Genomic DNA, 15266 nt, shown 5'->3' with positions numbered 1-15266 from the left:
TGGAAAAGAAGAGCCTGCCTTTGTGTAATTATGCAGGTCAAGTGGCTACTAACATTATGATTGTTCAATCACTTTTTACTTAAATATTTTTGCTTCTTAACCCTTGTCAGTTTTTTCCTGTTGTCTTTTTTCATGTTTTGCAAAATGGCTGCAAAGGGGCATATGCTTAAGAGATTGGACCAACTAAACCTGGATCTGAATTCAGGTCTGTGAACAATTGGTGAGTAGTGAGCTGATGTCTTGGACAATGCCTTGATCAGGTGCATTGTAGGGGTGGAATTCTCCTCCCTGTTACATGTGCAAGCATGTATATGTGCGCTTTCACAGTGGCAGGACTAGGGTACAATGAAAGTTGATACAAATCAGTGAACTTAAAATGGAAATCACAGGGCTGGCAGCATCTTTGCGAATTTAAATGCTTTGATTTTGAATAATAATGTACAGTTGTATCATGAAACTTGTATACATGTGAATTCAACATGTAATTTATAATAAAAGATGACCTTCTAAGACTCTGAAGTGTATGTTCTTTTGAAGCAAAGAATTCATGACATTCAAGTCACACCATACTGAAGTTTTGAGTATTTGCATTTCCATCAGCCCATAATGAAGCTGGAGTATCACTATCCAATTGTGGAATATTTATTCTGGTTTTACAATCGTATCTTCTGTTGAGGACATGGTGAGTCTGGCTTAGACTTGATTCTAGCTCAGTAAGTGCACAGAGTAACTCACTTCCTGACTCCAAAAAGCCGGTCCACCATCTACAAGGCACAAGTCAGGAGTGTGATGGAATACTCCCCACTTACCTGGATGGGTGCAGCTCCAACAACACTCAAGAAGCTTAACACCATTCAGGACACAATAGCCCACTTGATTTGTCGTCATATCTACTTCCTCCATTGACTCACAGTAGCATCAACATCTACTATCTACAAGACGCACTGCAAAAATTCACCAAAGATCTTTAGAGATCACCTTCCAAACCACAACCAATTTCATCTGGAAGGACATGGGAACACCCATTACCTGTAAGTTCCCCTCTAAGTCATCTAGATTTGGAAATATATCGCTGTTACTTCAGTGTCGCTGGGTTAAAATCCTAGGAATCCCTCCCTAACAGCATTGAGGGTTTATGTACAGCACATGGACTGAAGCTGTTTAAGGAGGCAGCTCACTGGCACCTTCTCTAGTGCAACTAGGGACGGGCAATAAATGCCAGACTAGGCAGTGATGCCCATGTCACAGAAGTGAATTGAAAAAAAACTACAACGACTCCTAGTGAGCACAGAGGTAATGCTGCCCTGTTTAGATGTGCCACATTTGGGATGAAAGGTCCTGTTCACTTTCTCAAGTGGGTATGAAGCATCTGGCTAATATTTATTCCTCCAGTAACATCACTAAGACTGACTACTACAAAGAGTAGCACAATAATAATTAATGTCCTGTGTGAGTTTGCAGCCTGTTTCAGACTTTTACAACAATGACTACTTCAAAAGTCTGCATTTTGCATGAAATGGTTTGAATGGTTCAATTACATAAACTGCATTTGTATAGCACCTTTTTAAAAACATATGCTAAGACTTGCGTTAGAAAGTGCTATCCTTTAATATGATCGTAAGTAGTGTTTTGACTCCTCAAGAATTTTTAAATTAAAAAAAAAAGAGACCGAAGCCATTGGAGGCATTTTCCAAGGTGGCTGAGAAGTTCTCAACCCTGGTCAACAATCGGTGTAGCTTGGATGTGCAAAAGAACTGGATGTTGTCTCCAAAGGGACCTAACTGTAAACCAGAATGTTATTGGTTGGTTGAAAAGGATCACTGTATCCCTCAGGTCATTACAGCTCTTTCATGCACCTTTCCAGAGTTTGTAAAACTATGCTTTGAGGATGATTGACTTATGAAACAAGATGATGAAAGTTGCTATCACGTAGGACTCTTTATCTATTCTGCATGAATAAAATTGTAGAACTTCATTGCTAAGAGTGTAGGGAATGAAGCAAATGCTAATGGTTGCATTTTTATTACGTGGATTGCTTAAAGTGAAATTTGTCATTTTATTGAAGTATCATTGCTTGTTAATTCTTATGGAATTTGTCAGTTCTGACTGTTTTAATGTGAAGTCCATAAATGTGGAACATCATTCCTTATAACTTTGAATATAGGAGTTGGGACATCATGTTGAGGTTGTACAGGAAGTTGGTGAGGCCTATTCCTGAGAATTATATACAGTTCTGGTCACCCTGTTAAAGGAAAGGTATTATTAAGCTGGAAAGGGTTCAGAAAAGATTCACCAGGATGTTGCAGGGAATGGAGGGTTTGAGATAGAAAAATAGACTGGAAAGACTGAAACTTTTTTCACTGGCCCGTAGGAGGTTGAAGTTTATAAAATTATGAGGGGTGGAGATAAAGTGAATGACAAAGGTCTTTTTCCCTAGTGAGGGGAGCGTTCAAAACTAGGGGCGTATTTTTAAGGTGATTGGAGAAAAACATTAAAAAGATGTGGACTACTTTTTTTTAGTGTTTTGTGTTTGGAATGAAATTCCACGAAGTGGTGGATGCAGGTACAGTTACAGCATTGAAAAGACATTTGGTTAAGTACGTGAATAGGAAAAGTTTGGAGGGATATGGGCCAGTGCAGGCAGATGGGACTTGTTTAGTTTGGGAATGTGGTTGGCATTGACTGGTTGGACTGAATGGTCTGTTTCTGTGCTGTATGACTCTGACTCAAACTTATTTTAGGTATCATTCAGTCAATAAATTTATTTATTCTGATCTACAGTTTCCCCTTAGACAGCATAAGAGAGGGAATACCAGAGGTTAGTGATTATGCCTTCAGCTACCTGCACCCTAATGTAAGCATTAGGAATACACCAGGGACCAGAATTTCATATCAACTTTAAGTCTTTTTAAAATATTTTGAGTCAGTACACAGGAAATAGTTCAGTGTTAAGTACATCTAATTATTTTTGATACCTACAGTATACTTAGCTAGTTCTAACAAAAACTTAACTGATTTGAAACAGCAACTCTGTGCTCCTTTCATCACAGATGCTGCCTGACCTATGCATTTCCAGCATTTTTGAATTGATTAATCTGGAATTGACTGTTTCTCTTGATGCTGGTGACCATGAAACTATCATCAGTTGTTGTAAAAACCCACTGGTTCACTAGTGTCCTTTTTTAGGGAAGGTCCATATCCAATCTAGTCTACGTGTGACTCCAGAACCACAGCAATGTTAGTCTTGTGTAGCACTCTTAATTGTCCTCTGAAAAAGACCAGCAAGCTACATTGTTCTAGATAATTAGAGATGGGCAATAAATAAACTTATCAAAGATACACACATTCCATGAAATAATTAAATATGCAATTTGCACCTAAGTCAGATGTTCTAAATGTTTTTCTTCAACCCAAGTATTAGTTTCATTCTTCACAAAAACCTGCAGCCATAAGTACAGAATGGAGTGAAGACTTGCTCAGTTAGATAGCATATGTGAAACAAATAATATTTCTTCAGCCTTGATCAGATTAATCTGACTGGTTTTTCCAGATTTAAGGTGAGAGGGGAAAGATTTAAGAGGGATCTAAGGAGCAACTTTTTCACACAGAGGATGGTGTGTGTACGAAATGAGCTACAGAGGAAGTGGTGGAGGCTGGTACAATTACAGCATTTAAAAGGCATCTGGATGGGTATATGAATAGGAAGGGTTTAGAGGGATATGGGCAGGGTGCTGGCAGGTGGGACTAGATTAATTTAGGATATCTGGTTGGCATAGACCAGTTGGCCCAAAGGGTCTGTTTCTGTGCTGTACATCGCTATGATTCTAAGTGCTTGAAGTAAGTGTTTAAACTTTGAAATAGTTGGCATTCTCTGTCTCAATTAGAACAAACATTGTGACGTGCAATTGCAACTTCTAATAATGCAAACAGGTGCTTCAGTCTGACAGCCACAAAGCATTGTTTTAAAAAAAAAACACAATTACATCAAGAATTGAGTGCTATTTGCATGATCAGACAAAGGGGTTAACATTTCATTGACAATATTCCAGTCATTTGCAAATGTTCCCAGGTCGTGATATTCATGCCTTGTTTCTGAACTCTGCTATTCAGCCTGTGTCACTGCTGTGGCATGTTGAATGAGCTGACATAATGATTGCCATTGTATATTTGCAGCAATTTCACAGCAGTTCACATTGTATTAACCTCAGCAGAAATTGCTTTCATGTCTAAGATCACAAGGCAATATTCTGGATGGGAATCATTTTAATTTGCATAAGCTGACAGCACAGCAGATCCTCATGAAACATGCCTGCTATACGTTTCTGAGGGTCTTTGTCTCCTTCAGTGCGTTGGCTTGTGATTAATCCTAAAATGCTTTTTCCTAACTCTGTATTCCACTTGCTTCGGTGACTACAGCTATTTATTTGTAAGTTTGACCCAGTTGACTGCTAGCAAGCATTATCTGATTTTGAATCCCTACATATGAAATTGTAAATGCCAACATTTTATGAACTACAACCACTTAATTAATGCAATCTGGTACAAGCTTATAGGAACAAGAGTAGGCCTCTTGGCCCTTCGAGCCTGTTCCGCCATTCAATAAGATTGTGGCTGATCTGACTTTTAACTTCACCTTTACATTCTTGTATGCCCTGATAATCTTTCATCCCCTTGGTCATCAAGAATGTATCTCAGCCTTCAGAATGCATCCCCAGTGCATTGAGTATTGGAGTTGGGAGGTCATGTTGTGGCTGTACAGGACAATGGTTGGGTCCCTTTTGGAATATTGCATGCAATTCTGGTCTTCCTGATACAGGAAGGATGTTGTGAAACTTGAAAGGGTTCAGAAAAGATTAACAAGGATGTTGCCAGAGTAGAAGAGTTTGAGCTATAGGGAGAGGCTGAATAGGGTGGAGCTGTTTTCCCTAGAGTGTCAGAGGGTGAGGGATGACCTTGTACAGGTTTATAAAATCATGAGGGGCATGGATAGGGTAAATAGCTAAAGGTCTTTTCCCTGAGGTGGGGGACTCCAGAACTAGGGGCATATGTTTAAGGTGAGAGGGGAAAATTTTAAAAGGAACCAAAGGGCCAACTTTTTTACACAGGGGGTGGTGCATGTGTGGAATGAGTTGCCAGAGGGAGTAGTGGAGACTGTTACAATTACAACATTTAAAAGGCATTTGGATGGGTATATGAATAGGAAGGGTTTAGAGGGATATGGGCCAAATGCTGGCAAGTGGGACTAGATGAACTTAGGCTGTCTGGTCAGCATGGACGAATTGGACCAAAGGGTTTGTTTCTGTTCTCTACATGTCTATGACTCTGACACTGTTTTTTGAGAAAGGCAATTCCAAAACGTTTTGATTGTCAGAAGAAAAAAATGTTTCCTCGCCTTTGTCTTAAATGGGCAACCTCTTAATTTAAAACTATGACTGTGTAATAACTCCGGAAACTTGCCTGGAAAGGAACATTGCTTATTGCTGAACACCAAAACAGAGCCACTAGTTGTGGCATATACAAACTGGTCCCAGAGCAGGACAGACATTCTGCAGAATTGCACTAATTCACAACCCGCCACAAATTCACTGTGACTTGTTTTTGTTTCTGTTTAACTACTAATTACCACCTGTAATCACCTGTGCAGCCAGTTAAATATTTACATGCAAAGCCCATTATGAGCGATGCAAATCATTAAAAGTGAAGGGAATTGATTGGGAGAGAGGGAAGTGACTGAATCAGAATGGAATAGGAGTGAGAATTAAAACACAACATTCCCCCCGGTACCCACCTATCTCTCAAGGCATTGAGAGACACCATTTTCTCCCTTTCCAAGGAGACACAGGCACAGATATAACCCCTGAAGTGGGGCAGACAGTCAGCAGAAATGACCCCATCTACATTCTGCTGCTTGGAGTTATTCAGGCTCTGTTTTATATTTTTAAATCAGTTTGTTCAGAGATGTTATTACACACCTCTGGAGCAGGTGGGACTTGAACATGGGCCTCTATAGACTAGACATACAGACACTACCGCTGCACTCTCAGGTCTGCTTTACATGCTTCTCTTACCCAGGGGCTGCTTTATTTTCTAATTGACCTGGTCAGAGATATCATTGTACACACACCAGGTGCAGGTGGGACTTGAACCAAGGCTTCCTGACTCAGGGGCAGGGATGCTACCAGAGTACCACAATAGCCCTTCAGGGTCTGCTTTATTATTTATTCTTGAACCCAGAAGAGCTATCATGTACAACTGAGTGACTTTCCCAAGTCCAAAATAATTTTGACTCTTTTTGTTTTCTTTTTGTAATACTAACCACCGCCAATTAAAACAAAAATCGAAAGAACTGCAGATGATGTAAATCAGAAACAAAAATAGAAGTTGCTGGAAAGTCTCAGCAGGTCTGGCAGCATCTGTGGAGAGAAATCAGAGTCAATGTTTCAGGTGGAGTGACCCTTCATCAGAACCAATAAAAACACCTGTGTAGCCAATTGAATGTTTACAAACAAAACTCATCGTGGGCAATTTAAACCATCAAAAGAGTGGCACGGTGGCTCAGTGGTTAACATTGCTGCCTCACAGCTTCAAGGGCCCAGGTATGATTCCAGTCTTGGGCAACTGTCTGTATGGAGTTTGCACATTCTCCTCGTGTTTGCATGGGTTTCATCTGGGTAGTCCGGTTTCCTCCCACAGTCCAAAAAATGTGCAGGTTGGGTGGATTAGCCATGCCACGTTGCCCATAGTGTCCAGAGATGTGTAGGTTAGATGGATTAGCCATGGGAAATGTAGAGTTATAGGGTGTGAGTCTCTGTGGGATGCTGTTCAGAGAGTTGGCATGGACATGTTGTGCCAAATGGCCTGTTTCTGCACTGAAGGGATTCTATGATCAAAGATGCGGGGAGAGACTAAATCAAAATGATGTTGGATGGGGAAATGAAGCACCATATCTCTTGTAATCCTTACCTCTCTCTAATGGCATCACGAGCAGCGATGGACGCTGCATGCTCCCTCTCGAAGGGCATTCTGAATGAAGATAACCACTGAAGAGCAGAATCTGCATTGTAAAGTGCTCAGGTCCAAGTTCTGGCTGGGCAGGCCATTGCTTGTTACCAAGGGAATTTCAACTCAATGAGTTCCAACAGGAGATTAGTGATTTCCCTGTGGGACTTGTAGAGGTTACCACAGACCCCCTACCTCTAGATTCTTCCACAAGAGGAAACATCCTTTTGACATCCATCTCTTTCAATCCCCTCAGGATCTTGATTTTTAATGTATTTGGAAAGGCAATGACTGATTAGGGATAGTCAACATGGTTTTGTGTATGGGAAATTGTGTCTCATAAAAGTGATTGTTTCTTTTTGAAGAAGTAACAAAGAGAATTGATGAGGGCAGAATGGTGGACATGATCTATATGGACTTCAGTAAGATGTTTGACAAAGTTCCTTTTGGTAGACTGCTTAGCAAAGTTAAATCACATGGAATACAGGGAGAACTAGCCACTTGGATACAGAAATGGTTTGAAGGTAGAAGATGAGGGGGGGGCGGGGGGGGTTCTGTGTGTGTGGAGGGTTGCTTTTCAGATTGGAGGCCTGTGACCAGTGGGTTTGCCACAAGGATTGGGGCCGGGTCCACAGCTTTTTGTTATCGATGTAAATAATTTGGGTGTGAACATAGGTGGTGTAGTTAGTAAGTTTGCAGATAGAGTCATAGAGATGTACAGCACGGAACAAACCCTTCAGTCCAACTTGTCCATACCGACCAGATATCCCTACCCAATCTTAGTCCAACCTGCCAGCACCCGGCCCATATCCCTCCAAACCCTTTCTATTCATATACCCATCCAGATGTATTTTAGATGTTGCAATTGTACTAAACCCACCACTTCCTCTGGCAGCGTATTACCACCCTCTGTGTAAAAAAAATGTTGCCCTTTAGGTCTCTTTTTATATCTTTTCCCTCTCACCCTAAACCTATGCCCTCTCGTTCTGGACTACCCCCACCCCACAGAAGAGACATTGTCTATGTATTCTCACCATGCCCCTCATGATTTTATAAACCTCTTTAAGGTCACCCCTCAGCCTCCAATGCTCCATGGAAAACAGCCCCAGCTTATTCAATCTCTCCTTATAGTTCAAATCCTCCAACACCAAAATTGGTGGTGTAATGCATAGCAAAGAAGGTTACCTCAGAGTACAACAGGATATTGTCAGATGGGCAGAGGTGGGTATTGCAGATGCTTGACATTAGAGTCATGATTAGAATGGTACTGGAAAAACACAGCAGGTCAGGCAGCATCTGAGGAGCAGGAAAATCGACGTTTTGGGCAAAAGTCCTTCATCAGGAAGATGATGAAGGGTTTTTGCCTGAAACCTCGATTTTCCTGTTTCTCGGATGCTGCCTGACCTGCTGTGCTTTTCCAGCACCACTCTAGTCTATTGATCAGATGTGCCAATGGACCAAGGGTTAGTAGATTGAGTAGATAGAAACAATTTAGATAAATGAGAGGTGCCACATTTTGAAAAGGCAAATCAGGGCAGGGCTGTCTCTCTGGAGTTGGGGGTGGGGGGTGGAGTTGATATCCAATCCACTCTCTGGGGGTGAGTGTGCTGGTACCCAGCCCATTCTCTAGGGGTGGGGGCTGATATTGAGCCCACCCTCTGTGGGTGGGAGTGGGGGCTGAGTTCCCACTGTGTTAGAAATCACACAACACCAGGTTATAGTCCAACAGGTTTGTTTGGAACCACTTGCATTCGAGGCGCCTCTGCTTCATCAGGTCTTTAAGCTACTGCTTCCAATTACACCTGGTGTTGTGTGATTTTTAAGTTTGTCCACCCCAGTCCAACACTGGCTCCTCCATATCATGCCTACCAACTCTGTGGCATGATTTGGAGATGCCGGTGTTGGACTGGGGTGTACAAAGTTAAAAATCACACAACACCAGGTTATAGTGCAACAGGTTTAATTGGAAGCCCACTAGCTTTTGGAGCGATGGTCCGAAAGCTAGTGCTTCCAATTAAACCTGTTGGACTATAACCTGGTGTTGCGTGATTTTTAACCCTGTGGCTGTGTGTGCTGGAATGCCTGGTCACTCTAGCTTGATGGCAGACCCTGGGGGTGGGGGGGTGGGGCCGGAGATGATCGACGTGGGCTCTGTCCAATCCACAGCCAGAGAGGTTACCCCGCCCCTGGGTAAGCGCCAATAGACGGGTGAGGGGGGCGGGACCTCCGTTGAGATGGTGTTTGGTTGCGCGGTTGCTAAGTGGATTCCCTCTCTGTGTGTGTGTGTCTGCCCTGAGATGACTCAGGAGGAGGTTCCTTCAGCCGCGTAAAAAGAAATGCACGAACATCGACCGTAACGGGAGCAGGGGAAAAGTAGCGACGCTTGTTTATCTATTTTTTAAAAAAAAAATTTGTTGCAATGTATCTCTCCTGATGTGAAGGAGAATCACAGCAATTATAATGTAACCTTAGGCCAAGGCTCTGCCAGCAGCAGCCCCCTCAGTCTGATACAAGTTGCCATCCACAGGCCCGGAGTGGTTCCTCTGAGCTTTCCAGTTACACTGTTGCCCGAAGACACCGCCGGTTGCACCCACCTGCACCGTGCTGTGGGAAATCGAGGCCTCCCCACGGTGAGTTGGCCAAAATGCACCACGTTTACAAACAAAAGTGAGAGTGAATTGGCGCAGGCGGGACGCCTCTCCCCTTGATCTCACTCCCGTGAATCCCACCCTACTTGGAAGCAAATGCATCGTTATCATGTCGAGGGATTAAAGGTGGTGCATGCCTGCGACTGTTACCAGCGTTGCCTATGGTAACGTTTGACTCAGTTGAGGTGGAAACGATTCTGCCTCAGCCAAGTCAAACCCAAAGCCGTCCGTGTCACTGCTATTTTCTTAAATGTAGGTAATGGGTTCGTGCAATGAATTCTTGTTGGTTTATCATTACTTATTACAACTTTCAGTGGAACTTTCCTGCAGTTGTTGCTTATTTTGAAGCATTAACTTTGACGAAGCTTTACATGATGTATTTGGATACTTCAATTTGAATGATTTAAAAATGAAGCTTGGTCTGGTGTTTTAAGAAAGCCATTAATCAATTAAATTTAGAGGAGTTAATAGTCCTTTTAGAACAGATTGAAATTTGTTTTATTTGTTTGCGGTTTGTGAGCATCATAGGCTTTAATCAGCGCTTATGGCTGACTCCAAACTGTTCTTGAGAAGGTGGCAAGGAGCCACCTTTTGAAATGCTGCAGTCCTGGTGTGTTGAAACATCCAAAATGCTATTACGAAGGGAGTTAGTATTTTGACCCAGTGATGGTGAAAGAATATCTATGTAGTTTGAAGACAAGATGGGAAGGGAGTGAAGGGGCACTTGCAGGTGATGCTCCCATACATCTGCTGTCCTTGACCTTCTAGGTGATAGAGGTCATTGATTTGAATGGTTCTGTTGAAGAATCTTGTGCATCTTGTAGATGGGGTACACTACTGTCACTGTGCTTTGGGGAAGGAAGTGAATGTTGAAGTTGGTGCTTAGGATACCAATTGATTGGATTGCCTTTATCTGGATAGTGTCTTGTGATGTTGGAGCTACACCCATCCAGGCAAGTGGAGATTGTTGCATCACACTCCTAATGTGCCTTGTAGATGATGGGCAGGAATTAAGCTAGTCGTCGCAGAATTCCTGGTCTATTGTAGTCACAGTATTCTATGGCCTGTCTAGTTCATTATCAGAATAATGTTAATCGCCAGGATGTTGTTTGTGGGAAATTCAGTGATGGTAATGCCATTAAATGTTAAGGGGTGATGGTTAGATTCTCTCTTGCTTGTGATAGTCATTGCTTGATAATTATATAGTGCAAAGGGTACTTGCCACTTTTCAAACCAAGCTTGGATGTTGTTCATGTCTTGTTGCTGCTTCAGTATCAGTGGAGTCATGAATGATGCTGAACATTTTACAGATGTTAGCAAGTGTCCCCACTTCTGATCTTGTGAAGGATGGAAGGTCATTGATGAAGCAGCTAAAAATGGCTGGGCTAAGGCCATAATGCTGAGGATTACTAATGCTCCCTTGATGTCGCGGGAACTTGCTCTCTTCAAGCAAATTTTACTGAGCTCGTGCAACATCATCGCACTGTCAATGACAGTGATAATTTTCTTATCAGCAAGAGTAGACTGTTACGAGAATCTTGTCAGGGTTCATAGTTTTTGCAGTATCTATTGTGTTTAGCTGTTTCTTGGTATCATGTGAAGTGAATTGAATTGGCTGAAGGCTGGCATCTGCAATGCTGAGGATCTCAAGATGAGGTTGAAATTTATCATTTACTTGGCACTTCTGATTGAAGGGGATGAAAATGCCTTGTCATCTGTACTGATAATCTGGGCTATTTGAGGAGCCTCTTCCTCTGCCTATTAATATAATGTATTGATTATCTATATGTTATTGTCCCATCTGTCAATTTAAAATCCTTTTGAAGAGAATTGTTTGAAATATACAGCTTATTTTAATCTACTGTGTTTGAATACCTAGTTATGGGTTATTTTTCTTCCAGAATTTGCATGTAAATTTGTGCATCTTTTGGCATTCTCATCAAATCATATTCAAATTGAAAAAGCAAAATGTTAAATCTTCAAAAATTGATTTATTAAACTCCAAAGCAATTTATACTAAAGATGTTGAGATAAAAATGATAAGGAAACTGATGCTAATCGTCAAGTTCATGTGGAACAAAGAATTAGGTGAAAAAAGGTATCATTAAAAAATTAAAGTAGGGCAAAGAGTAAATATGTGAACAGATTGGCAGTTAACATCAAAAGGAAACCAAAAGTATTTTGTAAAGGCATAAATAAAAGTAGGGTCATTAAAAGAAAAGAGAGGCCAATTTGGGACCAAAAGGTAGATCTTGTGAAGACATGATTTGGAGGTGCCGTTGTTGGACTGGGGTGTACAAAGTTAAAAATCACACAACACCAGGTTATAGTCCAACAGGTTTATTTGGAATCACAAGCTTTCGGCGCACTGCTCCTTCATCAGGTGATGAAGGAGCAATGCTCCGAAAACTAGTGCTTCCAAATAAACCTGTTGGACTATAACCTGGTGTTGTGATTTTTGACCTTGTGAATACAGAAAGTATGGATAAGGTACTAAATGAGTACTTTAACATTTATAGATGATAGCAAGCGTAGAAGACATGGGATTAAATTAACAATGGCGACAAGGGTGGGTGGCACATTGGCTTAGTAGTTAGTACTGCTACCTCACAGCACCAGTGACACTGATTCAATTCCAGCCTCAGGCGACAGTCTGGGTGGAGTTTGCACATTCTCCCAGTGTCTGTGTGGGTTTCTCTTCGGGTACTCTGGTTTCCTCCCACAGTCTAAAGATGTGCAGGTTAGCTGAATTGGCCATGCTAAATTGCCCATAGTGTTCAATGATCTGGAGGTTAGATGCATTAGTCAGGGATAAATATAGAATAGTAGGATAGGGGAATGTGTCTGGATAGGTGACTCTTCAGAGGGTCAGTGTGGACTTGGATGTAATGGCTTATTTCTGCACTATAGGGATTCTTAAAATAACAATTAGCCAAGAGGCTGATTATTGTGAATGGTTCTTTTTCAGACTGGTTGGATGTATACTATGATGCCAACCTCCTCTGTTGATTTTAGGACCTGTGCTATTTCTGATTATTTATTCGGGACCTAGAATTTTGTATGCAGGGCATAATTTAAAATTTTGCAGATAAGTGAAACTCAGAAATGGAATAATGAATGAGAAAGATTGTCATAGATTTAAAGAGAGAACAGAGAAATTGATGAAATTGACAGATGTCCAGTAGATGAAATTAATATGGATTAGTGTAAAGAATGAGGGCAGCAATACAGTGTGCTATTTAAAGAGAATAAAGGGATGGGGAAACCCTGGTGGTTTATATACATAAATGTTTGAAGGTAGCTGGACAAGTTGAGGGCTATTTCTTAAAAAAAGACATATCAGCTTTATTAATAGGCAAGTGGAGTACAAAAGCAAAGAGGTCAAGCTGTATATTTTATAAAAACACTGATTAGATTTCAGCTGAAGTGCTGTGTTCTATTCTGGGCATGACACTTTGGGATTCTGTCAACCCTTTGGGACAGTTATGGAGGAGCTTTACTAGAATGGTACCAAAAGAAAGGAGAATATTTGACAGAAAGCGTTAATAGGGCCATGGGGGAAAATCAGGGCTCTACTAAAGAGCCAACATAGCTGCGATAGGATAAGTGCAATTCCTCAAATATTTCTGAAGTATTCTGTGTTAAATCAAAATGCATTAGAAAATAAGGTTTTTAACTGGCTCATTTGTTAGATTAGAAAATGTTTGTTAGATTAGAAAAAATGATAAAATCAATTGATTTTATTTTACAAAGTAATAATAATTCAAAAGCCAAACATAAGTTATTTGAGAGAAGTCTGTAGCAATATTTTTGACATAAGGACTGGGTTGAAAGAATCAATTTACAGGTAAAACAAAAAGATTTCAAGTAATTGAGCTGAAAGTAATTGGACATGAGAAGAAATTTTGTCATTAGTTTTTGTTGTCAGGTAATGAGTGCATGAATCAGAATTTGAATTTAGTGAATTTTTAATGAATTATTCTGTTTTCCAAATTAAAAGCATATTTCTCCAATTAATATACTTGAAATTGATGTTCAGTTCTCAATTCATCCCCGTGGAGCAAAGCAAGTTAACATTCATTTGGTAGTTAAACCATTAAAATAGAACATTTATTAATTTGGATTTGAGACAAGTTGCTTTGTTGTGACTTTGGTGCAGTGCTTTGTCAGAAATAACAGTATGCTAAGCTGCTGAGTTGGCCATTGCCTACAAGTAAACAGTATAGGCAACAAATTCATTTTATGCATTTGTTAGAATGGATAACATAGCTAAAATGGAACTTGAGTGATATCAAATGATTGTTAATGTAGATGGTGATGACTTTTCATCAATACGTTAGCATTATTTCGTTTGTACAAGCTTTTCAGTTTTTTTCTTATGTGCCCATACAGAGATTTTTTTTCACACTCTGTTATCATCAGATGGGAGTGCTCAGTCATTGTTTAATGATAAAGTTCCTTTATATCTGGAGTAGGCTGACCAGCTGAGGACTGGCAGGGTTCAGTGGGTTGATGGAATAACTGCTCAGAGGCTGGCCAGCCAGTTCAGAATCACTTGATTTTTTAAAAGCCTTTTTTCCCGTACCACCGCCTAATGGCGGAGTCTTCTGGTTATATTAGTCAGCCAGGGATTTTCTGATTGGAGTTATTAACCTGGTAAAACAAAGGACTGCAGATGCTGGAAACTAGATTCTAGATTAGAGTGGTGCTGGAAAAGCACAACAGTTCAGGCAGCATCCGAGGAGCAGAAAAATCGACGTTTCAGGCAAAAGCCCTTCACCAGCTATTAACATGGGCCAATCAATGACCTCATCAACAAGACCAACCTGGTTCCAATCACTACAGTTAGGTTGAAGTGCAAGTGCACCAAAATACAATGATGAAGAGGTCCTTTTCAGTGTTTTCACACATTCAGAACCAGTATAAAAGTAGTTCACAGAATAAGGAGCTAGATGTAATCTTTAATGAGTAATGGTTGGTGCTATGTGGGAGGCTTTCCCTTTCCAGATACAGGAACTTCAAGGTAACTTCTAAACTGTCCAGATCGACAAACAGTACTAACTGCTGATCACCAAAATTCACATATGCCGTGAAAATAACCTTGTGTTCTTGCTGAAGAGAATTGCCAAAACAATTTTCCAGGGTAGATAAACTGAACAGTGATTTTATTTTTACATTTGCTCAGAATTGGCATTTTCAGAATAAGCTTTAGCAAGGTACATTTTCAGTAGTGATAGCTTAATGCTATCTGATGCTTTTTGGCCATCTGATCCAGGGCACTTGTGATTAAAGATTTATGTTTTCATGAACTTGGCTGATCCTTAGACATTACCATAAATCTGATGCTTTTAACCGTTTGCTGACTTTTATATTTTCATTGTCCTTTATGATTGTTTTACCTTTTGAATTACAGAACTGTTTTTGCTTTAGTCGTTTTGAGCATGTTTTAAAAATGTTTAACTTTGGTACTGCGGAGTATGAGATTTAAGTTGTATGTATTTGTCAAAGAAATCCATGAAGCAAATCTATGAATAAGTATTTCTTAATGAAGTTAGCAAAGAATAACCACTTGCAGTGTATTTTAATGTAGTAAAGGGAAGTCACAGAAACATGATCCGA

At 40.6% G+C, this 15266-nt stretch overlaps 1 protein-coding gene across 2 annotated transcripts in view; it reads left to right on the top strand.

The window, feature by feature from the left end:
• The first annotated feature begins 9287 nt into the window (after nt 1-9287).
• cep131 (centrosomal protein 131) overlaps nt 9288-15266 on the top strand; it is a 129982-nt gene continuing 124003 nt past the window's right edge. For both annotated transcript variants that reach the window (XM_043714980.2, XM_043714979.2), the window contains exon 1: nt 9288-9629. The gene's annotated coding sequence lies outside the window, so the exon portion shown is untranslated. The remainder of the gene's footprint in view (nt 9630-15266) is intronic.

The sequence above is a fragment of the Chiloscyllium plagiosum genome, unplaced genomic scaffold (genome assembly GCF_037043375.1).
Source record: "Chiloscyllium plagiosum isolate Xiang-an unplaced genomic scaffold, Cpla_swu_hap1 HiC_scaffold_25, whole genome shotgun sequence".
Taxonomy (NCBI): domain Eukaryota; kingdom Metazoa; phylum Chordata; class Chondrichthyes; order Orectolobiformes; family Hemiscylliidae; genus Chiloscyllium; species Chiloscyllium plagiosum.
The sequence above is the reverse complement of the archived record's forward strand: the minus strand, read 5'-3'. Positions and strand labels throughout refer to the sequence as shown.